This window comes from Lutra lutra, chromosome 16 (genome assembly GCF_902655055.1).
Source record: "Lutra lutra chromosome 16, mLutLut1.2, whole genome shotgun sequence".
NCBI lineage: Eukaryota > Metazoa > Chordata > Mammalia > Carnivora > Mustelidae > Lutra > Lutra lutra.
Window position 1 is genome coordinate 50106279 of NC_062293.1, and position 27299 is coordinate 50133577.

General features: G+C 49.8%; 1 protein-coding gene across 5 annotated transcripts in view; it reads left to right on the forward strand.

Annotated features, from left to right (window-relative positions):
• Positions 1-22538: 22538 nt before the first annotated feature.
• Positions 22539-27299, forward strand: part of EPN2 (epsin 2) — an 83630-nt gene continuing 78869 nt past the window's right edge. For 2 of the 5 annotated variants that reach the window (XM_047708931.1, XM_047708930.1), the window contains exon 1: positions 22539-22708. The gene's annotated coding sequence lies outside the window, so the exon portion shown is untranslated. The remainder of the gene's footprint in view (positions 22709-27299) is intronic. The other 3 variants (XM_047708933.1, XM_047708935.1, XM_047708936.1) reach the window with 3 other exon arrangements.

Genomic DNA, 27299 nt, shown 5'->3' on the forward strand with positions numbered 1-27299 from the left:
GCAGGGCAGGGATTCGGGTAAGGCCTGGCCTCCCAAGGTCGAGATCCCCCTGGCCCTCTTGCCCCGCTTCTGGACTTATTTGGTCCTTCTGGACTCCAGGATCCAAACTCCAGCCCAGAGGCGGGCTGGGTTCCAGGCGGGCGGAGACCGCGGCGCGATCTGGGAGCCGCCGCTAGAGGGCGCTGCCGACACGCGTCGGCGCCCCCGGAGGAGCCCGGTGGGCTGAACCCGTGGAGGAAAAGGGAGCAGAGGGGTACGGGTGGGGACGCCGTGGGGACAAGGAGGCCAGAGTGACGTTATGGGCGCTCCTGGGAAGAGCTTTACCGGCCTGTGGAGGGAAGCAGGATGATGACAGTCTTCCCACGAGATGAGTTTTTAACCCTATCCTGAAAAATATGTGGGAGGTGGAGTCTGAGAAGGACAGGGGGTTCCTGGTGGGGAGGGGACAGTAAAGACCCCTGCAGATCTCTAGCACCAGTTAAGTACAACTTGGTCAGGGGCCATGATCTGGTCAGGAAGGCATGAGCGGCCTCGATGGGTCTCTGGGCAGAGATACTAGAAATACAGAGTAAGGGCTGGGCAGGCTCCCCCAGCCCTGTTCACACACCAGGCCCCCTGGCACTTCCTGGGAGCATCAGCATTTAGACTTTTCTGGGTGCTCATGGTCTCTGTTGTGAGTGTGGGGACATTGGTGCCTCCCACAGAGCCTGGCAGGGGGGCAGACACCCTGGATGGCTTCACTGAGTGGCCAGGACCCAGGGGCTGCATCTACCCAAGCTTCAGTCTCCTCGCCTGTAGAATTGGGCTTAAGGTCTGAGGTCTGAGGCCCCCTCTAGGCCCTGGGTACAAGGTAAGCAGGAGGGATTGGCTCCTAGGGGCCCACTCCCAGCAAACTGTCCCTCTTGCTTCCTAATGCTAGAGTTTCTAGGTAAAATGTCAAGAATAATAAATAATAATAATAATGGCTTTGTTTGGTGTTTCTATATTGGGAGCTTTTCTTATTTTTTAAGTTCATTTGTTTATTCATTATTGAAGGATTTGCTTTATTCCTTTTTAAAAATTTTTATTTAATTTTTAGATTTTATTTATTTATTTGACAGAAAGAGATCACAGGTAGGCAGAGAGGCAGGCAGAGAGAGAGAGAGAGAAGGAAGCAGGCTCCCTGCGGAGCACAGAGTCCAATGCAGGGTTTGATTCCAGGACCCTGAGATCATGACCTGAGCTGAAGGCAGAGGCTTAACCCACTGAGCCACCCAGGTGCCCCCCAGGAACTTTTCTAAGTGATGTATGTATTTCTTCAATCAGTTAATGCCCCACAATACCCTGAGTAAGGAACGATTACCAATTTCCTTTAACAAATGAAACAGACTCAGAGAGGGACATGACTTATCCAAAGCCACACAGCTGGGAATGAGCAGTCTGGGTCCTTAAGGTCATTTGAGTGCCCCAGCCCCAAAGCAGGGATGAAGAGACCCCAAACTTCAGCCCTGCTCTGAGCATAGACACATATGCAGCTCTGGAGGTCTCCTCCCAGAGTGGGGCCCCCTTCATTCTGAGGACTGCTGAGCCCCAGAGCTCAGCTGGACATGTGTGGTCAGCCCTGGGTTGGGGGATGGTGGCTGTGTGGGTTAACATCCCAACTGACCACTCTCTGCTGTGTGATTCCAGGCAAGTCTCTTAGCGGCTCTGTGACTCAGTTTCCCCTTCTGTAAAATAAAGATAATAAGAGCACCTCCTTTATTTATTTATTTTTTTAAAGATTTTATTTATTGGGGCACCTGGGTGGCTCAGTGGGTTAAGCCGCTGCCTTCGGCTCGGGTCATGATCTCAGGGTCCTGGGATCGAGCCCCGCATCGGGCTCTCTGCTCAGCGGGGAGCCTGCTTCCTCCTCTCTCTCTGCCTGCCTCTCTGCCTGCTTGTGATCTCTGTCTGTCAAATAAATAAATAAATAAAATATTTTAAAAAAAAAGATTTTATTTATTTATTTATTTGATAGAGATCACAAGTAGGCAGAGAGGCAGGCAGAGAGAGAGAGAGCGGAGGAAGCAGGCTCCCTGCTGAGCAGAGAACCTGATGCGGGGCTCGATCCCAGGACCCTGAGATCATGACCTGAGCCGAAGGCAGAGGCTTTAACCCACTGAGCCACCCAGGCACCCCAAGAGCATCTCCTTTAGAAGATTGTTGTGAGGGGGTGCCTGGGTGGCTCAGTCAGTGATGCCAGTGACTCCTGATCTTGAGGTTATGGGTTCAAGTCCTAGAGTTTACTTAAAACAAAGGAGGGGGGTAATGGGAGGATAGAAAGTATAGGGAGTGGGCGCCTCGGGGGCTCAGTAGGTTAAGGGTCTGCCTTCAGCTCAGGGATCATGAATAAAATAATAATAAAATAATTAAAAGGGATCTTCTATGTGTTAACTCCCTGAATGAGGGCAGGAAGAGGGAAATAAATATGTTAACATGGGGGCTCGAACTCCAACACCATCAAGGGCAAGGCAAAGAAACATGAATGAGGGTGCCTGGGTGGCTCAGTGGGTTAAGACTCTGCCTTCGGCCCAGGTCATGATCTCAGGGTCCTAGGATTGAGTCCCGCATCAGGCTCTCTGCTCGGCAGGGAGACTGCTTCCTCCTCTTTCTCTCTCTGCCTGCCTCTCTGACTACTTTTGATCTCTCTCTGCCAAATAAATAAATAAAATCTTTAAAAAAAATGAATGAGTTGAGGCGCCTGGGTGGCTCAGTGGGTTAAAGCCTCTGCCTTCAGCTCAGGTCATGATCCCAGGGTCCTGGGATCGAGCCCCACATCGGGCTCTCTGCTCAGCAGGGAGCCTGCTTCCTCCTCTCTCTGACTGTCTCTCTGCCTGCTTGTAATCTCTGTCTGTCAAATAAATAAATAAAATCTTTAAAAAAAAAAATGAATGAGTGAAGCCATCGACTTTAGGAAGGGATAAGGGACTGCAGCAAACAGAGTCCTATTCTACCTAAAAGGGCAACCCTAATCAGAATCAACAGATTGTTGCCTTATGCAAGTGGGGGCCCTGAGAGGTCTGAGCTCCACTTTCCAAGGAGAAATGGGAATGTGGTGGCTGGTGGGAAAGGGGGGAGGTCAAGGCGACTGAGCCTGGCCTGGGAGTGTTGGAGCTAGGGAGAGGTTGGGGAGGAGTGGCAGACACACCAGCTGACCCATCTATCTGCCATTCCTAATCCCCCTCTCTGCTGTTGCCTTCCACTTCACAGAATGGAAAAGATACATGACTCACTTTCCCACTGTCCTTTGCAGCCAAGAGTGGTCATGTAACACAGCTCTGGCCAATAAGTCTTGTTGTGGGTGGGTGTGAGTTCTTCAGGATAAAAAGGGACAAATGCTTTCAATTAACCCTAAATTTAATCATCCCTCTTCCTTCTCATCTTAAATGTGAATGCTGATGAAATGTCAGGAGCCTTGGCAGCTATCTTGTAAAGAAGAGGGAAAAGCCAAGGTAATTGCAGAGACACCAGCCCTGACACCATCCACCTGGTAAAACAATGCCAGCCAGAGCTTATCTCCAAGCTCACACTCTTAACTTTACCGAGGATAGTTATTTGATAGAATTCAGAAGAGGAGAGAAAATGAGAGGCTGGACAGAAGTCAGTGGAAAGCAAAGGTCAAGGCAGAGACGTTTTGTTTGAAAGTAGATGTCTGAGCATGTTTTCATTATAACTAATACTTATTGAGTGCTCAGGAAGTGTGGGGCATAGGGATTCACACAGATAAACTTATTTCTCATCACAATCTTCTGAGCCAGGAGTGGCTTTATCCCCCATCATCCTCAGAGAACGCTGGCCCAGAGAGACAAAGCAAATTGTCCGAAGGTCCCAGAGCTACTAGGCAGGGGAGGTAGGATCTGAACTCAAGTACATGGAGTCCAGCCAAAAATGGAATCTTGGACTCAGTGGATCCAGTGAGCAAGGATCTGTTCCTCTTAGAGCCTCAGTCTCCCACTGTGTGAAATGGGGCTCATTGTCTCACCTTGTGTTGAGGCATCAGGAACCTGCCTTTCTGTGGGTGGCCCTGGTGTGGACCGAGGCAAGAGCGGATGGTGTTAGGGTGCGGGATGGGTGCTGAGCTGGGCCAGCAGGGTGGACTGGCATCAGGCAGCCCAGCAGGCCAGGGGTGGCAGGCTGCTGTCTGGTGCTGGGGGGTCAGTGAGGTCAGCGCCTCCCCTTCCAGCTCTGTCTCTGCCTCCCTCTGCCCCACCAGGAACCCTGCCAGGAGCAGCGGCCACCCACTGGGGTAGGAGTGTGTAGGCACCAACAGCTGGGGGCAGGGGACCTGGAGGGAGCAAGCTGGTCCTGCTCCAGGGTCAGCTGAAGTGCTGGAGGCTCTGTGACCCCGCTGGCCTTCTCTGGGCCTCAGTTTCCTCCTCTGTAAAATGGGGCTGGAACTGCACCTTCACCACCTGTTGAAGATTTACAGATCATTGCAAGGCCGCAGGGCGGTGCAGGGACAAGCGTGCAGGGAGCCCCAGAGCGGCCCGTGGGGAGGAGTGTGCGGGCTGTGCAGCGAAGGGGTCCCTCCCAGACCGATGTCACTCCGGGTCCGCCCCAGTTCCCGCCCGGAGCATTTCCGGGCGGCCTCAGGAAATACCAGACCCCCGCCCCACGCGGTCCCTGTGGGACCTCGCGTCACCCGCCCCCGAGCTGCCGGCCAGCTCCTCGCCCGCCCCTCCTCCACCTCCTTCCGGCACCGGCCTTTGCTCACATCTCCGTCCCAAGGGAATGCCAGCTTTCTTGGGCCCGGCGGGCCTCGAGAGTCGAGATTCGCCCGCTGCTGCCATCCGAGCCTTCTAGATGGTCTACATCTCCTCGTTCGTCCTCCTCCAACTCTTTACTCCCGCGCTGGGAGAAGGCAGGTGGAGGGCAGGGCCGGGGAGGGCTGGGGCGTGGGGACTGGGCTGCTACCCCCTCGAGGCAAGGCTGCTGTGATGCGGGGCGGGCGGGGGGAGTTGGGGACATTCTGGAAACCCAGAAGAGGAATCAGCGAAGTAATCGGGGAAGGCTACCTGGAGAAGGTGACCTTTAAGTCTGGATTGGAAGAGCAAAGCGTTAACCAAGGATAAGTGTTTCAGACAACAATTCATTTATTCAATAAGGATTTATTGAGCACCTATTTGTGAGGGTGCCGGGGGCGAGTCCCTGGGGTTTGGGCAGGAAGCATGATAGTTTTGTGCTCTTGTGGGTTTTGCACTGGGGGAGTCCAAGGAGGAAGGAAACTGGCCAAATGGGCACAGGGCTACTGAGGAAGATGACAGGGAGGGTTGGGGCCGGGGTGGAGGGGTTGCTTGTGCTAGTCTGAAGTAGGTGGTCAGAAGGGCTTCCTTTCCCTGAGGAAAAGGCATCAGAATGGCTGGAAGCATGAGCAAGGCTTAGCTAGGCAAAGAGGGAGGGTGGGGAGGCTTCAGATTAGGGGGGAGGTGGAGGAGGGGGAAGTGCAGGTTGGAGGTTGGGAAGATGTAGGAGCCAACACTGCCAGGTGGCGTCCGAAATAGTAGCTCCATTGGATCAACAAAGCCAATGGATCCAGGCAGTGAAGAGACTTGCCCAGCGTCACATGTGGTAGAGCCAGGATTTTGAGTCTGGAGTGCAGGGGCAGGAGCTGCTAACCACAGGGGGCCCTATGGCCCCTTGAAGCTGACCCACCACTGCACACCCCTCTGGGAGCCCCGGCCAGCCTCCCCTACCTGCCACCTAGGGCCCCCAGGGGCAGGTGCTGATGGAGGGGACAGCCAGCTGTTGATAGAAGACACTGCCCTGGGGGGCGCCTGGGTGGCTCAGTGGGTTAAAGCCTCTGCCTTCGGCTCGGGTCATGATCTCAGGGTCCTGGGATCGAGCCTGCATCAGGCTCTCTGCTTGGCAGGGAGCCTGCTTCCCTTCCTCTCTCTCTGCCTGCCTCTCTGCCTACTTGTGATCTCTGTCTGTCAGATAAATAAATAAATAAATCTTAAAAAAGAAGAAGAAGAAGAAGAAGAAGACACCGCCCTGGGACAGGCAGGGGCGGAAATCGCCGTGGGATGGTGGAGGCTGTGGTGGCCATGATGTGGTTTCTCCAGGGCCCCTGTGGTCACACTCAGGACCCTGTGCCTGCCTCCTGTGGCTTCTTCGCCCACAGAGAGTCCTCCCCAGGGCCTGTTCTGTTTCCCAGAGCTTGGGCTGGGAGTCTGGATGGGACCCTCTTCAGTCCCTGCAAGACCTCCCTCCCTTTCTTTCCTGGGAGGCTGGGATTGGTCTTCATGTTTTGTAGAAAAGGAAACTCGGCTTCAGAGAGAGACAGTGGCTGGGCTGGGGTCACACAGCCAAAGAGCTGAGCCAGAAGCCCTCAGCCATTGGCTCTTCCCCTCGCCCCCCACCCCCCCCTCCACCGGCAGTCTAGATTTCCAGCCTCCTAAAGGTGAGTCCTGGGATCTCATCCAAACAAAAGGCTTGAACTTGAATCCTTGCTCTGCGTGTTTCTGGGGATTCCAAATGAAGACATTCCATCAGTCTTCAAACATTTGAGCTCCTACTCCAAGCCCGGACCCCTTGCACAAAGGATGATCCCCTGAGAGTGTTATCTCTGGCCTCCATTCATAGATGGAGCGGGTAAGGACACAGAATTGGGGTTCACATACCTTCTACTGCCAGCTCGCTGTGCCCATTTCAACCTCCTATGCCTCAGTTCCCTCGTTGGTGAGATGGGATCATGACGGTGCCTTCCTCATTGGGTTGGTATGAAGGTTAAATGAGATAATATAGGGAAGTGCCTAGGAGAGGGACTGCTATGGTGTATGTCTGGGCTTTGCTGCTATTATTAGGCACCTACTGCATGCTGTGACCCTGCACAGACCTGCCCCATCCTTACAGTCACTCACTGATGAGGGCAGTATCTTCAAACCTCTAGTTCACAGATGGGAGATGGAGATCCCACAGGTGCTGAAGTTTGCCCAGAGTCTCGCAGCTGGTGAGACGTGGTGTCAGGACGGAAACCCAGGCTAGGCTGACTCAGACATCCCTGGGGCCCTCTGCCAACACGGCGGCTGTGACTCAAGTTTGCAGGAAGAGGGGGAGGAGGGTGGGGTAAGTGGGTGCCAAGGGGAATCCAAGGCCTCTGTTTTCTCAGAAGTAGAAGTATGTTTGGTGAGGTCTGGTGGAGCCAAGGAGAAGCCAGTAAGGGGCCCGGGAGTCTCCTTGACACAGCCAGCTTGACCAGGCTGCGGGTAAACGCGAGCTCCGTGCAGGGGCAGCTTTATTTCCACCTGGGCCTCTGAGGCCCGGACCTGGGCTCAGTCCCCAGCACCACGGAGGATGTCCAGGCCCGGGAGTCCCCAGCCCTCTTTGGCTCCACCCTAACCTGCTGGATGACTTCAGGCCCAGGCAAGATCTCTTAGGCTCCTCCAGTACCAGGAGAGGGAGCAGCTGCGAAAAGAGAGCCCCCGCTGGCCATCCTGCCCCTCTCAGAGGGGCGAGGGACGATAAACAAAGACATCAGTGTGTAACATAAGTCAAGTGGTGATGGATGGGGCGAAAGTCCGCACAAAGCAGGGAGGGGTGGGGGAGAGCGATGTGGGGGGTGGGGAGAGAAGGGCACCATCCTGGGGGTCCGGGAAGACTGACCGAGCACTGGACTGGAGGGAACGCAGGACAGGGCATGTGGGTAGACATCTGGGGGAGGGCATTCCAGGCAGAGGGAACAGCGAGGGGACAGCATCGTGGACACGGGTCTGCAGGGGGATGGCTGGGGTGGGGTGGGGCAGGATGGGCAGGGCCTTCTAGCCACGGGAGGGGCTGGGGATTGGATTCTAAGGGTCCTCCCAGTCCTTGGAGGGTTCGAAGGGGGTGGCGCGATCTCCTTTGGTCTTCCCAGCCACCTCCCGCTGCCAGCAAGGAACAGCACCCCCAACTGGAGGGAGGAATCCGAGCAAGTCTAAGGCCTTTTACCCAGGCTCCCGAATCCACTATCTGTGTTGGGGGAGGGGGCGAGCTACAAGCCCCTCCCCAGGGGACCACAGTCCATTAACCCGGGGCTTCTATCACTCAACAAACATATTTAGACACTACCCCTGTGGCCCGAGCCTTGCCGGGGCCAGTATCAGCCCTCCCTCAAGAAGCTGACAGACCACGGAGAGACAGGAACTGAACTGTGTCACCATCTGGGGCCAGGTACTAGGAGGGTCTGCAGCCCGAGAAGGCCCTGAGCAGGGCCCGTGGCCATCACGGAAGGCCTCTAAGGCAGGATGCCTACCGAATCCTAAAAGCCTATCAGCACTCAGCCAGGTCGACTGTTAGAAGGGGGCTGAGTGGTGGAGAGGGAATTCCAGGCAGGGGGAACAGCACACAGGGAAGCTCAGAGGCAAACATAAGCAACTCATCTTAAGGGACCCCAGATGACTGGTGGGCCTGTGATGTGGGATGGTGGGGGAGCCGTGATCACAGATGAGCCCAGACAGGGTAATGCCTTCCCCACTCTGGAGCTCAGTTTCCTAATCTGTTAGGATTAGGATCCTTCTGAGTGATCAGAAGGAAGCAGGAGACCAAGGATGGGAAGGGACCTCATGCTGGTTGGGCAGGTCCCAGCTGGCCCACTTGTCCCTCCTGCCTTTGTCTCAGTGTGTGGGAGGCTCTGATCCAGCAGCCTGGACCAAGAGAATGGAGATACAGTTTTATTCTCATCCTTCTGCTTGGGGCCTTCCAGCTAAGAACATTTACAAAAATTAATAGCAATATGGTTTTATGTCCTTAAGTTGCATTTCCTTTGGATTAAAGAAAGAAGTCTAGAGAAGAGAAGAAGGGAGGGAGGGAGGGAAGAAATAAGGACAAGGAGGCAGGAAAAAAAAAAGATTGGGAGATTTGGTGGTCCCTAGGACCACCCTGTTTCAGCCCCAACATCACACAGTCAGGGCTCAGAAAAGGAAGGTTGCCCCAGTGAGCGGAGATGAGGCGGGGAGAAGGCAGCAGGGAGATCCGGTCTGGAGATGCGGTCCACGGTGTCAGGATAGACTGGTAGATCCTGATATTCCACTTGGCCCAGCACTGAGGACTGCTCTCTTGGCATTCTTCCAACAACACTGACTTACGAGTTTCTGATTGCCTACTCTGTGCTGAGCCTTAGACTACATGCTTTCCATCTGTCACCTGAGCACAGAGAAGCAGGCATTATTGGCCCCATTTTATAGGTAAGGAAGCTCGAGGCTCAGAGAGGAGAAGTGACTTGTCCAAGTTCACCTAGCTGGCAAGTCACCGAGTTTGGATCCAAATCCAGGCATCTCTGTCCCCAGGACCTGTATTTTCAACCACTGACATGGCCCCTATAAAGAACCAGATTAGGGGCATGTCTTCGCAAAGAGAAGAGCATTCCCATGGAAAAGCTGGAGAACTTAAGCACTTCTCCCATGTATCGCAAAAGGTTATTCCTCTCTGCTTCTAAAACGTTCTGGATTCTCTTAGGGCTTCAATATGTTCATCTGTGAAATGGGCCAGTAACCTGGCCTGATGTGAGAATCCTGCCGGCAGGGCCCTGATTCCCTGGCAATCAGCCAAGTTCGGGGCTTCTGGGACCAGCTCTGTACAGCTCTGTGCAGAGCGCAGAGCCTGACGCAAGGCTCGATCCCACGATCGCAACAGGAGGCAAAATCAAGAGTCAAGGCCCACAACCAATGAAAGCCCCAGCACATTCATACACACGTATCCTTTGTAATCTTAGGTAGACAAAGCAGGCATTATCGCTATCCTGTCCACTTTGTAGTGAAGAAAACTGCAGCTCAGAAAGGTGGAGTGAGGGGGCACCTGGGTGGCTCAGTGGGTTAAGCCTCTGCCTTCGGCTCAGGTCATGATCTCAGGGTCCTAGGATCAAGCCCTGCATCAGGCTCTCTGCTCGGCGGGGAGCCTGCTTCCTCCTCTCTCTCTGCCTGCCTCTCTGCCTACTTGTGACCTCTGTCTGTCAAATAAATAAATAAAATCTTAAAAAAAAAGATATTAAAAAAAAAAAGGTGGAGTGAGGTATCTGAGCTCACACAGCTGCCAAGACCCTTGCACCCGGGTCTTAGGCATTCCAGATCTCTGTGGCTTCACCCACAGCACCATCATAGCACTTTTCTGCCAGCTTCACCACCGGCTCAGTTCCCTCTGCCCATTCCCGAATTCTCCAAGCTGCATCCTGTCCACTCAAGAGGGTCTGTTTTTCTTCTGGGGAACAAGGAAGGGGATCGGGACTCTGAAACTGGAGTGGAAAGCAAGGAACAGAGCAGAGCGGTCTGAGCACCTGTCCCCTTATCCTCGCGTGGGCTCTGGCAGATGTCTCATGACGCGTGTGGCACTCGGGTGAAAAACCCCTAGGACAGGAAAACTAAGATCCACAAGAAAGTGAAATAGGTGAACAAGTGCAGGAGTTAGGACTTGAACCCTGGCTTTCTGATTCCCAATGTCATGCCTTTAGTATTGGAGGGGGCTGCACCCAGAGGGTTGAAGGTCATCTGAGTCTTGATTTGGACTTTTCACCCGGAATGATTAGCTGATGGTGATAGAAGGCTCTGATGGCAGGCCAGGAGAGAGCAAGGGCAGGACATGAGTCTCGGGGCCATGATGTCGTCTATTTCTGCCTCTCCGTATGGAAGACAGCAGTTTTTTGGGGGATATAAGCAGCTAGTGGTTTGCTATTACACGTAGCTATTACACGTAGCAACTCTCATATGGTTGAGAGGGCACTAGATGATTACAACTCAGTTTTAAGCATAATTTTAACAAATTATTTATTCAGATCTGAATTGATATCATGAGTCATGGAGAGGCGCTCTGATTGAGTAAGTGTTGCCAAAGCTCTAAGAGGTTGGTTATGTTCCCTTCTTAATGATTTGAATGGAGGGAGGCCCAGGGTGGGGATGGCATTTCATGGATCTGGGATAGACAAGGTATCCCATAGGGAGTCTTTGGTCATAAGAAAAAAAAAAAAAAACGATTCTGGTTAACTAAAGAAAAAAGTGGAAGGAAATTTCTTGGAAGGAGATGGAGTAGCTCAGAGAGTCAAAGGCGAAGCTTGGAAAGACCACCACCCAAGGCAGCTCCAGGATCTTAGAAGGGAGAACTGATGGGCATGACACTGCTGTGGGGTGGTCCATGAAGGAAGGACAGATGCTGGGCTGTTACTCCAATGGAGGACCCCTTCAGGTGGCAAGGATGTTAGCTAATCTCATCCACATTCCCAAAGATGGCACCTGTAGCTGGCAGGTGGGACCAGACTGAACGAGAAGGCATTTTGCAAAGGTTAACTTCAAATTCTTCCTTGGCTCTGAGAACCCAATATAGGTTGGGGCTATCTGACGTCCCAATAACCTAGAGACAAGACTAGGGTTGCCTTTTCAGAGCCCCTGTAAGGAACCTGCAAATAAATTTGCACAGGAGTGCAAAGACAACGATGATCAAGGATACACATTAGCATTGTTTCTAGAAACAGAATGCAGGGGATAATATCCACCATTTCCCTAGGGACTGGTTAAATACACTAAGCCATTATGAGTGAGGAAGTTCTTTTTATGTTTATATGGAAGAATCACCAGGAGATATGCCAGTAAGTGAAGGGGGCACAACGCTGTGCGTAGAGGTAGTTGCCCTATGTGTAGAGTTTGGGGGGGGCAGTTTGCAGATACACAAGAACATGTAACTAGCGAGAGAATCCATATGACACGGTCACAGTAGTGGCCTCAAAGGAGGGGGACTGCAGGTCTGGGTAGACAGCAGGAGGAAGATTTGTTTTTCACTGTATATCCTGACAAACAGTTTGAAAATTTTCTGTGCATGTCTGCAAAAAGACCAACAACACCTTTTATGGCTTTTATGGCTGACTCAGAGGAGTGTGCGACCTTCGTCTCGGGGTCCTGAGTTTGAGCCCCACGTTGGGTGTAGAGATTACTTAAATAAATAAAAGTTGTTCTTTTCTTTCTCTTTCTTTCTTTCTTTCTTTCTTTCTTTCTTTCTTTCTTTCTTTCTTTCTTTCTTTCTTTCTTTCTTTTTTTTAAGATTTTATTTATTTGACAGAGAGAGAAGGAACACCAGCAGGGGGAGTGGGAGGGGGAGAAGCAGGTTCCTCGATGAGCAGGGAGCCAGATGCAGGGCTTGATCCCAGGACCCTGGGATCATCACCTGAAGCTGAAGGCAGACACTTAAATGACTGAGCCACCCAGGCCCCCCCCAATTTTTTAAAATAATAAATAAATAGACCCTTTTACTTGGACTGGTTTTATTTATTTAGTTAGTTATTTAAAGACTTCAATCTATTCACTTGACAGAGAGATCACAAAAGCAGGGGGAGCAGCAGAGGGAGAGGGAGAAGCAGGCTCTCAGCTGAGCAGGGAGCCCAACGCAGGGCTCGATCCTAGGACCTCCAGATCATGACCTGAGCATAAAGCAGACACCCAACCAACTGAGCCATGCAGCCTCCCCACTTGGACTGGTTTTAGATTTACAGAAAAGTTGCAGATACAGCAGAGACCATTCCCCTATACCTGTCACTCAGCTTTCCCCTAGTTACCATATATTACCCTTATCCATTTGTCAGAACTCAGAAATTAACATTTGGTACAATACCATTAACGAGTCACAGAAATTGTTTGGATTTCACCACTTTTCCACCCATCTCCCTTTTCTGTACTAGAATCCCATCTGGGATACCACATCACACTGAGCTGTCTTGTCTTCACAATCTCCCTTTCGTTGGTGAGAGTTTACTGGTCTCTCTTATGTTTCATGATTTTAACAATACTTTTGAAGAGTGCTGGTTAGATCTTTATAGGATTTGTGCACATACACTTTTAGGATTTTTTTCATTAAAAAATTAATTTATTGAGAGAGAGAGAAAGTGGGGGAGGGGCAGAAGTGGAGGGAGAGACAGTCTCAGGCAGACTCCTTACTGAACATGGAGCCTAACATGGGGCTCGATTTCTTGACACTGAGATCAGACCTAAGCTGAAATCAAGAGTCAGATGCTCAACCAACTGAGCCATCCAGGTGCCCCTAGGATGATGATGATGATGATGATGATGATGATTTTAAGATTTATTTATTTGAGGGGTGCCTGGGTGGCTCAGTGAGTTAAAGCCTCTGCCTTCAGCTCAGGTCATGGTTCCAGGGTCCTGGGATTGAGCCCTGCATTGGGCTCCCTGCTCAGCAGGGAGCCTGCTTTCCTTCCTCTCTCTCTGCCTGCCTCTCTGCCTACTTGTGATCTCTGTCTGTCAAATAAATAAATAAAATCTTTAAAAAAGAAGATTTATTTATTTGAGAGAGAGCTGAGGGGAGGGGCAGAGGAAGAGAGAAACTTAAGCAAAGTCCGTGCTGAGCACAGAGCCAATGCAAGGCTCGACCTCATGATCCTAAGATCATGACCTGAGCCCAAATCAAGAGTTGGGTGCCAAACCAACTGCACCACCCAGGCTCTTGCCCCCAAGATTATTTTTTTTTAAAGATATTTATTAAATACAAAAGAAAAAAAAGGAAGAAGAGAGAAACAGAAAAAAAGATAGGGAAAGAAAGAAAGGAAGAGAGAAAGAACGAATAAATGAAAGAAAGAAGAGAAAAGGGATAGAAAGACTTTGGGGTTTCTCTCCAAAGAAAATTTTGCTTGAGGCAACAGCGAATGTGCCAAGAAAGGCACAATGATGCCAGTCTGACCCAACAGCTCTAGTCACCTGGTTCCCAGGCTAGTCTGAACTGCTGTGTTAAGAATTGTCTCTGTGATACTGTTCATGATCATAGGTGCAAAAATCATCAACAAAATAGTAGTAAATCACATTTGCCAATACATTAAAAGGATCATACATCATGACCAAGTGAGATACATCATTTCAGGGATGCAAGGATTGTTTAAGCACCTCAAATCAATCACCATGATACCCCACCTTAACAAAACACAGGATAAAAATGATGTGATCATCTCAAGAGATGCAGAAAAAGCATTTGATAAAATTCAATGGCCATTTATGTTAAAAACTTTCAACAAGGTGAGTACAGAGGAAACACATTTCAGCATAATAGAGGCCACACATGACAAACCCACCACTAACATCATATTCAATGGTGAAAAGCTAAAAGCTCTTTTGGGTCACCTGGGTGGCTCAGTCGGTTGAACATCTGCTTTCGACTCAGGTCATGATCCCAGGGTCCTGGGATTGAATCCTGAGTAGGGCTTCTTGCTCAGCAGAGCCTGCTTCTCCCTCTGCCTGCTGCTTCCCCTGCTTGTGTTCTCTCTCTGACAAATGAATAAAATCTTAAAAAAAAAAAAAGCTAAAACCTTTGCACTAAGATAAGGAGCAGGGCAAGGATGCCCACCCTCACCACGTTTATTTCCATAGTATTGGAAGTCCTAGCAACGGCAGTTAGGTAAGAGAAAGAAGTAAAAGGGATCCAAATTTGTAAGGAACTAAAACTGTCACTATTCGCAGATAACATGATATTGTATATAGAAAACCCTGAAGATTCCTCCCAAAAAACTATTAGAACTAATAAATGAAGTTGCCAGTAAAGTTGCCAGATACAAAACTAATATATAGAAATCTATTGTTTTTCTATGCATTAGTAATGAACTGTCGGAAGAGAAATTAAGAAAAACTTCCATTTATAATTGCATCAAAAAAAGAATAAAATACCTGAGAATAAATTTAACCAAGGAGGTGAAAGACTGTATTTTGTTTGTTTTTAGGATTTTATTTATTTATTTGAGAGAGAGAGTGTGTGAGAGAAAAAGCATAAACGGGAGGAGCAGAAGAGGGAGAGGGAGAAGCAGATTCCCTCCTGAGCAGGGAGTCTGATATGGGACTCCATCCCAGGACCCTGGGATCATGACCTGAGCCAAAGGCAGATGCTCAACTCACTGAGCCACCCAGGGACCCCAGAAAGACCTGTATTTTGAAAACCATAAGGCACTGATGAAAGAATTTGAAGATGAAACAAACAAATGGAAAAATACACTATATTCATGGATTGGAAGAACTAGTATTGTTAAAATGTCCATTCCACCCAAAGCAGTCTACAGATTCAATGCAATCCCCATCAAAATATGAATGGGATTTTTTTCCCATAGAACTATAACAAAAATAGTCACAGGAAGGTACTGTACAACATAAGGAATAGAGTCAATAATGTTGTAATTACTTTGTTGATGACAGATAGTAACTGGACCTATCCTGGTGATCATTTTGTAGCATATAAAAACATTGACTCATGATCTTGTACACTTGAAATGAATATCATATTTCATATCAATTATATTTCCATTAAAAAAATAATTTTCTCTGTGGGATGACAAAGAGGGCTCCTGGCAGCTCCAGGCTTCCCCAGTCCTATTGTCCACAATCTCAGAAGCTGAGAGGGCCACTTTGTTGTTAATTTTAGGTAAAAATCCTGGGGAAAGTGCTCATTGGCTGGCTTGGGTCACATGCTCATCCCTGAACCAATCACTGTGGCCAGGGAGATGCAGCGCTCTCATTGCCCGGCCAGGGATAGGCCTGCCCCTGGACTGATACTGGGCAGGCGGGGGCGGTGCTCTCCACAAGCTGCGCCAGATAAAAGCACTTTTATCACTTTCTTTTGAGGGGCAAGAGTCCCGTGCTACCAGAAGCCAAGTAGCCAAGCTCTAACATTCCTAGCATGAGAATTCCTAGCATGAGAATCTAAGGGCTACTAGCGTCTACATGGAATCACAGGTGGCTGCTGTTATAGTTGGCTGACCTGTGTGCCTGCCATCATCAAGATCAAGCTCACCACACTGCATCCATTGAAAATTCCAGCCTCCACTCACCCCCGTGCCTCCAGCTCTCTGATTGACTTATTTCAATCAGCATAATACACTTACTTCCATCCACATTGTTGCAAATGGCAAGATTTCATTTTTAAAAATATTTATTTATTTATTTATTTGACAGAGATCACAAGTAGGCAGAGAGGCAGGCAGAGAGAGAGGAAGCGAAGCAGGCTCCCTACTGAGCAGAGAGCCCAATGTGGGGCTGGATCCTGGGACCCTGGGATCATGACCTGACCTGAAGGCAGAGGCTTTAACCCACTGAGCCACCCAGGTTCCCCAAGATTTCATTTCTTTTTTTTTTTTAAGATTTTATTTATTTATTTGACAGACAGAGATCACAAGTAGGCAGAGAGGCAGGCAGAGAGAGAGGAGGAAGCAGACTCCCTACTGAGCAGAAAGCCCCACGTGGGGCTCGATCCCAGGATCCTGGGATCATGACCCGAGCTGAAGGCAGAGGCCCCAACCCACTGAGCCACCCAGGCACCCCGATTTCATTTCTTTTGATGGCTGCGTAGTATTCCATTACATATATATGTAATGTAGATAGATAGATAGGTAGATAGATAGATATGTTATAGATAGATAGATAGATAGATATAGATATCTCACATTTTCTTTATCCATTCATCTGTTGATGGACACCTAGGCTCTTTCCTAGTCTGGCTGTTGTGGACATTGTTGCTATAAATATTCGGGTGCACGTGCCCCGTCGGATCACTACATTTATATCTTTAGGGTAAATACCCAGTAGTACAATTGCTGGGTCATAGGGTAGCTCTATTTTCAACTTTTTCAGGAACCTCCATACTGTTATCCAGTGTGGCTATACCAGCTTTCCCACCAACAGTGTGGGAGGGTTCCCCTTTCTCCGCATCCTTGCCAACATCTGTCATTTCCCGATTTGTTAATTTTAGCCATTCTGACTGGTGTGAGTGGTATCTCACTGTGGTTTTAATATGCATTTCCCTGATGCCGAGTGACATTGACCTGTGCCTCTATCTCTTCTCTGTGTCACACCCCTGCATACACAAAAATAAAAATAAAAGATTAAAAAACAGTGTCTTTTTTGTACTCTTCACCACTATAAAGGAAAAAGCCTGAAGATTAATAGCCAACAAGGAACAGAAATGTTGCCTCATAAGATCAGAAACTATATTTAAATGGATGCTATGTTTTTATTGTTGCGTATGATGCCCTAGGGAGGAAAACTGATGAAGGCCATTGAAACTTGTTTATGAGGTGTGATGAGAGCTTTGGAAAAAAGACATTGTGAAAAAAAAAAAAAAAGACATTGTGTAATCCCAAGCAGAATGATCAGTTTATTGATTGATTTAGTAAATAGTACAAGTATAAAAGCACAGAATTGTCAAAAATTTAAATGTGAACTGGAAATGAGGTTGTTGACCATTATTGTCGGGAATTTGGGTATGGAGTGATGAAAACCCAAGTCAACCCGCTGTAAGAGGAAAGGGAGTTTATTAGAGTGGTGAGCATTGCTGCATACCTCCCCAGCATCTGTTCCCCTCCCATGAGTGCCCCCTCCCCAGCTCTGGGGGTGAATTCCTCACCTCACGTTCCCCACAGTTGGCTTGCTCATCAGCAGGCAATCCAAGTTCTCCTGATCACAGCAAGCCTTGAGTATTGGTTTGCTGGTTGCAAGAAAGAGATTGTTTGCTTCTGGGTGGCAGGACTACAGATGTGAGACATTGACCCGCTACCACCAATTTAGAGCCAGTCAAGACACCAGCCAAGGAAAATAACAATATGCCTAGGGGGCATATGGCATATGTGAAAGAAATGGAGCCAGAACCTTGATCATACTGTACCAGAAGCCCTAACTCTGGAAATTTTAGTTAAATGAGCTAATTGATTCCAATTATTATTTAAGGCACTTTGAGTTTGGTTTTCTATCAAAATGGCTCCGACTGATGTATTGGCTTGTGTGCTAAAAAGTCCAGGGTGAAAGCTTCAGGAATGGCTGGTTCAAGGTGCTCAAATAATGTCAGTAGAAATCTATCTTTTCACTTATCTCTGTGCTACTTTCATTCTCAGGCTGAGTCTCACAGTGTGGAGCTGCTCCAGCCTTACATTCCACTAGTTCAGCAACGTATGGGAAGAGAAGTGTCCTTTCAGTGGCTTCTACAAAAATCCAGGGCTTGAGTCTTATTGGCCTGTTTTGAGTCATGTGCTGGTTTCTGAGCCAATCACTATGGCCAAGGAGGGATGCTCTGATTGGCTCAGCCTTTGTTATACACCCACTCCTGGAGCTGGAGGGTAGGAACAATCTCTCCCCTTAGCCTCTTCAAATTCCTCTCAAGAGGTTCGCTTTGGAATCAGGAGAACCTGGGTTTTCCAATACTGTTGCCTTTTAGTATTGTGGTCAAGGACAAATGGAATCTCATCTATAAAATGGGGATAAAGATGGTCTCAAACTCAATCAAAGCTGTTATTAAGAGGAAGTGAGATGATCTATGCAAAGCATTTCCACAGTGCTCACTGCTTTGTTGTTATTATTATTACTGTTTCCTAACTCCAGGACCTCCACTTCCAGGAAGGCTGCCCTGATTACTCCCTCCCAGGAGCTAAAGGAAACTTTCTCCCTGTGAGCTCTCACAGCTCTTCGTCTTGTGATTTTCTATGCGGTGTTTCAGTTTCTGCTCTTGTTCATGATTTCTCTTTGCCCTTTTAGACTTTCAGCTCCTAGAGGAGCAGAAGCTTCACCTCCACATCTTAATAAGAACTAATGCTAACATGCATCTAGGGCTGGTTAAAAAAAAAAAAAAATTCAACCGAGTAAGTTTTAAAGATCTACTGGACTTTTTAAAATGATTCATGAATTAAGCAGCACCTGACCTGGAAGCAGAGGAAAGCTCCAGAGCAGGTGTCCAAAATGGAAGGTTAAGTGGGAAGCATCATTCCCACTTCACAGATCAGGAAACTGAGGCCTTGGGGGACCAGTGAGATGGCTAAGGTCAAGCAGCATATCAGTGGTAAGAAGTCAGCTGTTTCTGTATTCCCAGAACAGGGCTCTTTCTGCTGGCCAAAGAGTTTTGAATCTAGAGTTCAAACCTTCGGTGAAGATCCCTGGGACCTCCTTCTGCACCTCTACAGGGTGACTGTTACAGGATTTCTTTTCCCTTTAGTCCCCTTCGTTCTTGGTCATACGCTTTGAAGAATGAAGAGGTAGACCAGATGAAGAGTGCTGGGCAACAAAGCAAGGTTTACTGATGGATGGCTATGGAGCAATAGCACAAATGTCCCAAAGAGGGAGGGGACCTGATTGGGTTGCCACCAAAGTTTCTAAGTCTAGGGGTTTGGGGGGGGTTGTTTTATTATGATTAACCCTCCCTGCTCCTATCATCCAGTTGGGTTTTTGTCATCTACCTATCAGAGGGGAAAGGGTGGAGGGTTCCTTCTAGATTGGTGTAAAATCCTTCTAAGGGTGGTTTCCTCTTAGGATGGGTGGGAGGGCAAAGGACCGTTGTCCCCGCCTGCCTTTCTTCCCACTACCCTGCATTAATTCTTTTCACTCAGCATGCCCTCCTTCCTAAGACATCCCTTGGCCTGCATGGCCATCTCGATGCTTTTGGAACACCACTCTGACCAGTGCCTCACTATGCATCTGGAACCAACCTCCAAATCCTAGTGAAAGAGGAATTTACCTCCATTTTGACCTCAAAGGTTCTAATTAAGTTCTTCTTTCCAGCTTCTCTTAAAAGACCCCGCAAAGCATCCCCTGGGGGAATGGAAGCTATCCCCTTCAAGCAATAAGAACACCCTGAGCCAGCAAGACCTCACCCACAGGTGATCTACTCCAAGACAGTGATGGACATATCTTTACTGCCCACCTGCGGGGACCCACTGACCTTTATCCCACATTTTCTTTGCATAAACCTGGAAGTATTTTCAGCACTTTGGAGACAGTTTTTGAGAAGCGAGTCCACTGTCTTCCTGGTTTGGCCTCAATAAATAAATTCCTTTCCTGCTTTAACTCTGCTTGTCTCTCTGCCTTTGGATTTTGTCAGTGGCAAGTGGTGGGACCTGGTCTGTTTGGGACTCCCAGAGCCAGGCACCCGTGTACCCCTGGGCCCTGGCTCCATGAGGAAGGGCGGATGAGCTCCACCCCTGTGCCCTGGGACTGCTTTGGGTTTAGGCACAGTGTCTGGCTTATCCTGTAGCCTCTTCTGTAAGACTGTTTCCATGCTCTGGACCAGAACCTGGGTCTGAATCGCAGCATGGCTGTCTGCTGCTTCTGTTTCCTCATCTGGAACTAGGGGGACTAGGACTGCTGACCTTAAGGGTTCACAGTGAAGGTGTATTCAGAGAGGGACCATGAAAGACAGTGAGATGCTTCACATCTCAAAGCAGTTCGGGAAGGAGACACCTCTTGGAGGAATGCAGGAATGTTCCCTCTGACCTTGCACTTGGGTTGTGGTCTTTCGGCTTCAGAGGGCCCTGCTCCACTCCCCAGCCTGGCTCTTTCTCCTGCTCTCCAATTTCCTTCCTGGGCTGTACTTAAGATCACTCTCTCTCTCCCTCTTTTTTTTTTTTTAAGTCTATTTATTTATTTGTTATTTATATATGTGATCTCTACACCCAACGTGGGGCTCGAACTCAACCCCAAGATCGAGCGTTGCATTGCTTCTCTAACTGAGCCAGCCATGCACCCTGCACCCCATGGTCTCTTTATCTGTATCCAGGTCTCTCCCCAGAATTTGCATGTTTATCTCTGCGGCTAGGCAGACTTGTTAGAGGGGGGCAGAAGGCAATGGGCTCTACACGCGGAAAAACTGGCCTTGATGACCAAGTCCTGGCATCTCTCCAAACCTCAAATTCTCATCTGTAAGATGTGGACAATAAGACTGCTCACCTTGTGGGGCTGTGGTGAGGTTTAGGGCGGCCGCTGTTCAGTGTGGTCCAGCATCCAGCCGTACGTGGCTATTTAAGTTCATTAATTAAAGTTAAATAAGGTCTTAAAGATTCAGCTCCTTGGGTCACATTAGCCACATCCCAAGTGCTCATATGTGGATGGCACAGCTAGAGAACATTTCCATCATTGCAGGAAGCACTACGGGGCAGCTCTATCTAGGGAAAGCCCTCGAGCCCGCACCGGGCACCCACAGGGTGAATGTGTAATTCATAGGAAGCTACAAACTCTGGGGACAGGACCATGGTTTCATGGAAAGCTCTCCTCTTCCAGAAGGCCAGTAAAGAGTGAGTTGCAGCTTACGGGGAGCGTTGGACTGGTTGAGGGCCTTCTCCAGGAGAGGGGTGGGCCAAGTTCAAAACAGGGAGCTTGGGTTCCTGCCACGAGGCTAATTCACTATCCCAGTGGAGAAGGGACATTGAGCAGTGGGAGGAGGTTGCAAACCCCGGGGAGGAATTTCTAACATCTGGAACCACCAGTGTTGGGCTTTGTAGAGGAAAAATGGCCACGTGACTTCACAACTGCATTAGTCTCTGCGTTTCTCTCTCCTCATCCCCCTCTCCTCCCCTCTCTCTCCTTCCCCTCCCTCTCCTTTCTTTCCTCCCCTTCCCTCTGTTTCTCTCTCTCTTCTCCCCTTTCCTTTTGCTCTTATACTTTTCCCTGAGAAAGGAAGTCTAGATTTCAGCTTGGAAGAACAGAAGGGAGGTCTTCATCCATTGGACTTCTTCATAGAGAGGAGGAATAAAAAGCTCAGAGAAGTGCAATGACTTGTCTAAGGTCTCTTAGTAACTGAGGGCAGAATGGGACTCAGAGACACAGCTTCCCTGAAAGCCAGAGCTTGGCAGAGTGTTGATGTCACCTGGGCCTCCTTGGAACACAGGCAACAGGGATGGTGCTGTCTGCCAACCCAGCGAACTCTGAACCACACCCCAGAATCTGCTCTGAGGGGTTTCTGCTGACCCCACCCTGTCTGGAGTGGGTTAGTCAGCCGTGAGGTCCCAGGAACCTCTCCAAGGTCTGCCTCTTGTCCAGCTTCGTCTTCGACTCCTTTTGAGCCTTGCACAGAGCCTGGTGCCTCATGGGCACTGGATGAACCAGATGGAAGGGGCAGCTGTGTTGCTTTTGTGAGTTTCAGGTTCGTGTAAATTCCTCATGTGAGGTTGACGGTGAGCCAAGGGCTCCCCATTTTTAGTGTTAAGGATCCCTCTGGCTGTCTAGCAAAGCCAATGCATCCCTTCTCAAATTTTTGAGTGTGTTTGAAGAATTAACACACGTACGGAAAAGGGCACACACATGAAATGTACATCAGTGAATTTTCACAAAGTGAACACACCTGTGACAACGGCACTCAGCTCAAGAAACTCAAAGTGACCAGCGCCCCTGGCCCCTTCCAGGCTCCACCTCCTGAGAGAAGCCCCTGTGGGAATAATGTTTTCAAGTGCACACTGTAAGGTTCAGAACCGAGTTTCCGCGCTGGTGGAGGGCTCCGTGTGCGTGCCTTAGGGTGGTGAGATGCTTGTAGAGTATGGGTGGGGGGTTTTGTGGAGAGGTGTCTGAGTGCGTGGGTTCGGGTATGAATTCGCGAGGGTTTGTGGGCGATTGTGGGGGGTCCTCGAGATGCATGCGTGGAGTTTGGAGGGACGCTTGAGGGATTTGGGCGTAGGTCGAGGGGTGCGGCGGGAGCGTTCGGCACTCTGCGCGGGGTCTTGGGTATGTGGGGGGAGGTCGCGGGGGCGGGGCCTCGGCGGGCGCGGGGCCTCGGCAGGGTGGAGGGGCGGGGCCGGCGGGCGCGCGCACGCCGCCGGCGCGCCCCCTCCCGGCCGCCATGTTGGCTGGTGTGTGGGTGTCAAACGGAGCTAGACGCGGCGGCGGCGGCGGCGGCTGCGGCAGCGGCGGCGGCTGCGGCGGCTCCGCGGGCTCCGGTCGCTCCCGCCTCACCAGCGCTACCCGCGGCCGCAGCCGCGCACCCAGGCAGGCTCGGAGGAGCGGAGGTGAGCCGGGGCCCCCGAGCCTCGGGGGGCGGGAGCGGGGCCCCGGGGCGCGGACCCTCCCCTCCCCAGGGCACGGACTCCCTCACGGCGCCGCTCCCCTCCAGCCAGCCCCCCAGAGCATGTACCCAGGTGCCCCAGCTGGGTCCCCACCTCAGGTGGGATCCCTTTCTTTCCCACCAGGCCCCGCCCCACGGGTTGGAGCATGGCCCCCTCCCCATCTGGATCCCTCTTTTCGCTGCAAGGAGTCCCCCCCCCCCCCCCCCCATTTTCCTATCTGGGAGCTCTTCCTTTTACATCCTCCGGAGTCTGGGGCTCTCCTCTTACTCCCACCCCAGATCCAGGATCCTCCTCAGGCCCTCATCCTCTACCTTTCAGCTTGGAACAACCCCGCCCCACCTCCCCAGAGCACTTTCCTCCCCTCCTCGGGCCAGGCGCCTCTTTCCTCCGGAGCCGAGCGCGATCTCCCTCCCGCCCCCGTGCACAGCCCAGCCCCGTTTCCTTCAGGAATCGGGGGAGGGGTCCTCTCTGTCCTAGGATCCGGTCCCGTCCCCCCTCGCCTTCGGGCTGGAGCGGGGCCCTTTTCCCTCCGCAGGGACCAGGTTCTACCTCCCCACCCCCGACCCCCACAGCACAGCGGGGACGGGGGCGGCAGAGCCTGGTTCCAGCTGCCTTTTGTTCCGCGTGGGATGGCAGAGACCCCGCCCGACCGTCCTGTTCGGCTAATCCGGGTGGGTGAATGGGTGCGTGGGGGCCGGCCTCTTCAAGGAGACCCTTCCTCTCTCTGCCCGTGGGGCGGCTCCCCCTGAACCGAGCGCGTTCGGAGAGGCTGGCCTTTCCTAGAGGACTCTGTGCCAACAGGTTTTTGTTTGCGACTGAAGTTGGCCCAGTGGCTTTGCGGGGCGGGTTGGGGAGGATGGGGGCAGCTTGCTCTCCCCAGAAACCCCAGCAGGGGCCTGTGAAAGTCCATTCCGCCGCCCAGGGGCATGGCCTGGGGTCCCTTCACTGATTTGGCCCGGAGATGCATCTGAAGTCTGCGCTTTAAGAGAGGATGGGGCCTGACCATGCGGGGCTTCAGGTGGGGGAAACTGAGGCCCAGAGATGTGGTGATTTGCCCAAGGTCATGCGGTGATACCGTGTCACTGCCGGAACTGGAAGCTTGGTCTCCGGGGTGCTCTCTCCACACATTTGAGAATTTTTTTTTAAGAGAGATCTTCAGGATAACACCCCCTCCTCCTTTTTATTTTTAACATTCACACAAGATAATGGGCTGGGAAAGATGTGAAGTATGAGTTCTTCCTTTCTACCGCCAAAAAATGCCCTGTGAAAGAAGAGGTTGGAACAGGGGATTAAAATAATTGAAAAAGGTGAATTTTAATTACCCCCCTCCCAATTACGTAAGATAATGAGGATTTGGCAGAAAACATGTACATCTTGTAGCTCTAGATACCAGATGATAGGTGCTGGCAAAATCATATACTGAATGCTGCACAGCAGTGATTGAGTTCGTACTGATAATTAAGTTTTCATCTGTATTTAAATGAACATCAGAAGGGACTACAGGTTTTTTTTTTTTTTTTTTTCTGACTTGTTCTTGCTCCAGTGATTGTATTTGGGATCCGTGATGGTGTCAGAGAAGCCACCAAGATCTGCTCTTTTCTCTATTTGTATTTTTGCTTTTATATTTTTAAAGCTTACTAGTTTCTTTAGTTTTAATATGGGCTTGGTCATGTTACCACTGGGCTTTCTTCTGTAAGCGTTGCATGAGATAATAGTGGCCAGTAAAGAGTTAGGGAAAGTGCAAATTATTGTTAAGACACGATTCAGGATTGCATCCCACAGGGCCCTGGACCTGGAGCAAGTTTGGATGGTCCTGTGGGATGTACTGATCTCTCCCCCTTTACGCAAGCTTTTTGCCTCCTTGAACCTTGAGTTTGACAGGTGGGTGGTTTGATGGAGAACTCTGTCCCAGCAAGGTGTGTTGTGTCAAACACGGTAGCCGATGTGCAGAGATGTAACTTGCAAGTGATGATACCTAGCTTGGTGTATGCAGCCTTGGAAATGGCCCATCCCTTGTAAAAAAAAAAAAAAAAAAAGCCTTTGTAGAAGTATAATTGATGCCTCCTAACATAACTGTCTTCCCTGGTAAGGTGCGAATTTCCCAAGTTGGGATTCTGATAAGAGTCCTCCAAAAGTAGATGGAGGGTTTTTAGGACTTTGATTTGTTTTAATGGCTTGATTTGTTTTAATGGCTTCCAGAACTTAAAAGTGGGCTCCCCCCTCCCCCACCGCCGAAGATTGCATTAGGATGAGGGTAACTTCCAGTTCTTTGTGGACTAAAGGGCCAAGAAATTTTCATGCATGGAACTGTCCTTTCATACTCTTGGGAAGTGCATTAAAGTTTTTAAGGCTTTTTGGCAGTTGTTCCTCCTGTCCCCCAGAACCTTCCTATCATACTGACGGATCATAGATGACTGTGGTGTTTGTCCTTTCATGGCCTGAGTATCTGGTGACCCTGAGCCTTGCAGAAATGAAAGGGCTTGGATCACCTGGGTGGCTTAGTGGGTTAAGCCTCTGCCTTTGGCTCAGGTCATGATCTTAGGGTCCTGGGATCGAGCCCCACATCGCATGGGGCTCTCTGCTCAGCGGGGAGCCTGCTTCCTCCTCTCTCTCTGCCTGCCTTTCTGCCTATTTGTGATCTCTGTCAAATAAATAAAATCTTAAAAAAAAAATGGAAAGGCTTGCATTTGGGGAACTTGAGGTTGGGGGATATGAGGAATTTTCTAGTTCAGACCCTGCCCCCATCTGTCTGCTGAACTCTCTTCATCTGTTCAGTTTAAACGAACGTCTTCTGTGTAGCCTTTGCCAGCCAGCTCCATCATTGCTTCTCTCCAAGCCTCAGTGCCCCCCCCCCCCCAACAGTCTTTGGAGCGAGCACATAACCACTTGGTCTCTGTACCTGGGGCTCTTGTGGCACTGTGACATCTTTAAGGCCAGTCTTGCTCTGCTTCTCCAGCCCCACTCCCAGTCTCTGACACATGGTAGATGCTCAGTAAATGTCTGAGATGTGAATGAGTTGTCCTGGGCGGGGGCGGAGGAGCAACCTTTTATTGATCCCCTACTACAGGGTTCACGGTTATCTCTTGCTCTTGCAAAAACCACTACTGTTGGTCTAGCTGTCATATGTCATATGGGTCTGTCATGTTACGTGACACATGGGTGTCATCAGCCACAGGCATATTATCCAGCTTCTGCAGTTGAGGAAGCTGAGTGAGGCTCAGAGGCTTAAGCCATGTGCTCAAGGTCACACAGCTAGTAAGTGATGGGGCCTGGATTCGAACGGGTTTGTTGGATTCGGAGATATTCTTATACTTGCTTTCTCATTTGAGAAGCCGAGTATCACAGAGATGAGAAACCTGCGTCAAGGCCTACTGCAAGTTGATGGCGGACTGAGTCCTGTGGGACGATGCAACTAAGATTGAGGAGGGTGGGAGAGAGCACATTTTGTTTTTGTCAGCTGCACTGTGAAATGACTGTTTATGTCCATCTGTTGAGTTGTTGAAAATTGACATGCTTTCTGATCACTTTGTCAGTGGAATTTTCTTTGGTCTGATTGAGCTTATTCGCGGTGTCTAAGAATGGAAACTTACAAAAACAAATAGAGTGAAGTAAGTGTCGGCCCTTAAGTGAGTGTATTGAGTGTAACCCATCTATGGACTTTTTGACTAGATCTATTTTCCTGTCATGTGGTTAAGTTTTTTATGTCTTGAAATGCAAAGTTGTGTCAGCAGACTTTTTTAACGTAATTTCATTTTGTCTTCACATCAACATAGAAATAGGATGACAAAAAGGGGCACCTGCACAGCTCAGCCTGTTAAGTGTCCTTTTCTTATCTTAGCTCAGATCTTTAAGTGACCTATTCTTGATCTCAGCGAGATCTTGATATCAGGATTGTGAGTTCAAGCCCTCTATTGGGCTCCAGCTGGCCAGGAAGCCTTCTTTAAAAAAACGACAAAAACCAAACAACCATATAAGATGGGATTACCCCACCCATCTTCGAGTGGAGATAGAGACCCAGAGAGGTTAAGTAACTTGTGGGGAACTGGCACAGCTGGGAGTCAAACCAAGGTCTGGGTGATTCCCAAACCTGGCTTCCTACCCCACCAGCCCCTCGTGTTAGGTATGCTTATCTAAATTATGGCATACACTTGTGATCTTGAAAATCACCACCAAGTCAATGTAGAAGGCTGGGAATGGCGAATGAGAGGACTTTTTCCTAACCTAGGATCTGTGAAAGCCCTGTGGGTTGAATGTCAAGAGTTTAATGAACCACTTGAACTGATAGAGGCCAGATTTAGGATTAGATTAAAAAAAAAGGCCTGTGTCCTTTGAACCAGATCGGCAACATTGTTAAAATGCTTGGTGTACATGCATTGGATTCTTTCTGGTGACTCATTCCCAGCATCCCCAGGTGCTGGAACCTTTGTGCTTGGGCACCGACAAGCCTTCCTGTCGGTCAAGGCTGCACTTCAAGCGCTCTGGAGACAGAACAGGTAACTTCTCTTTCTGTTCAAAGCAGTGCTAGGCAGCGGGT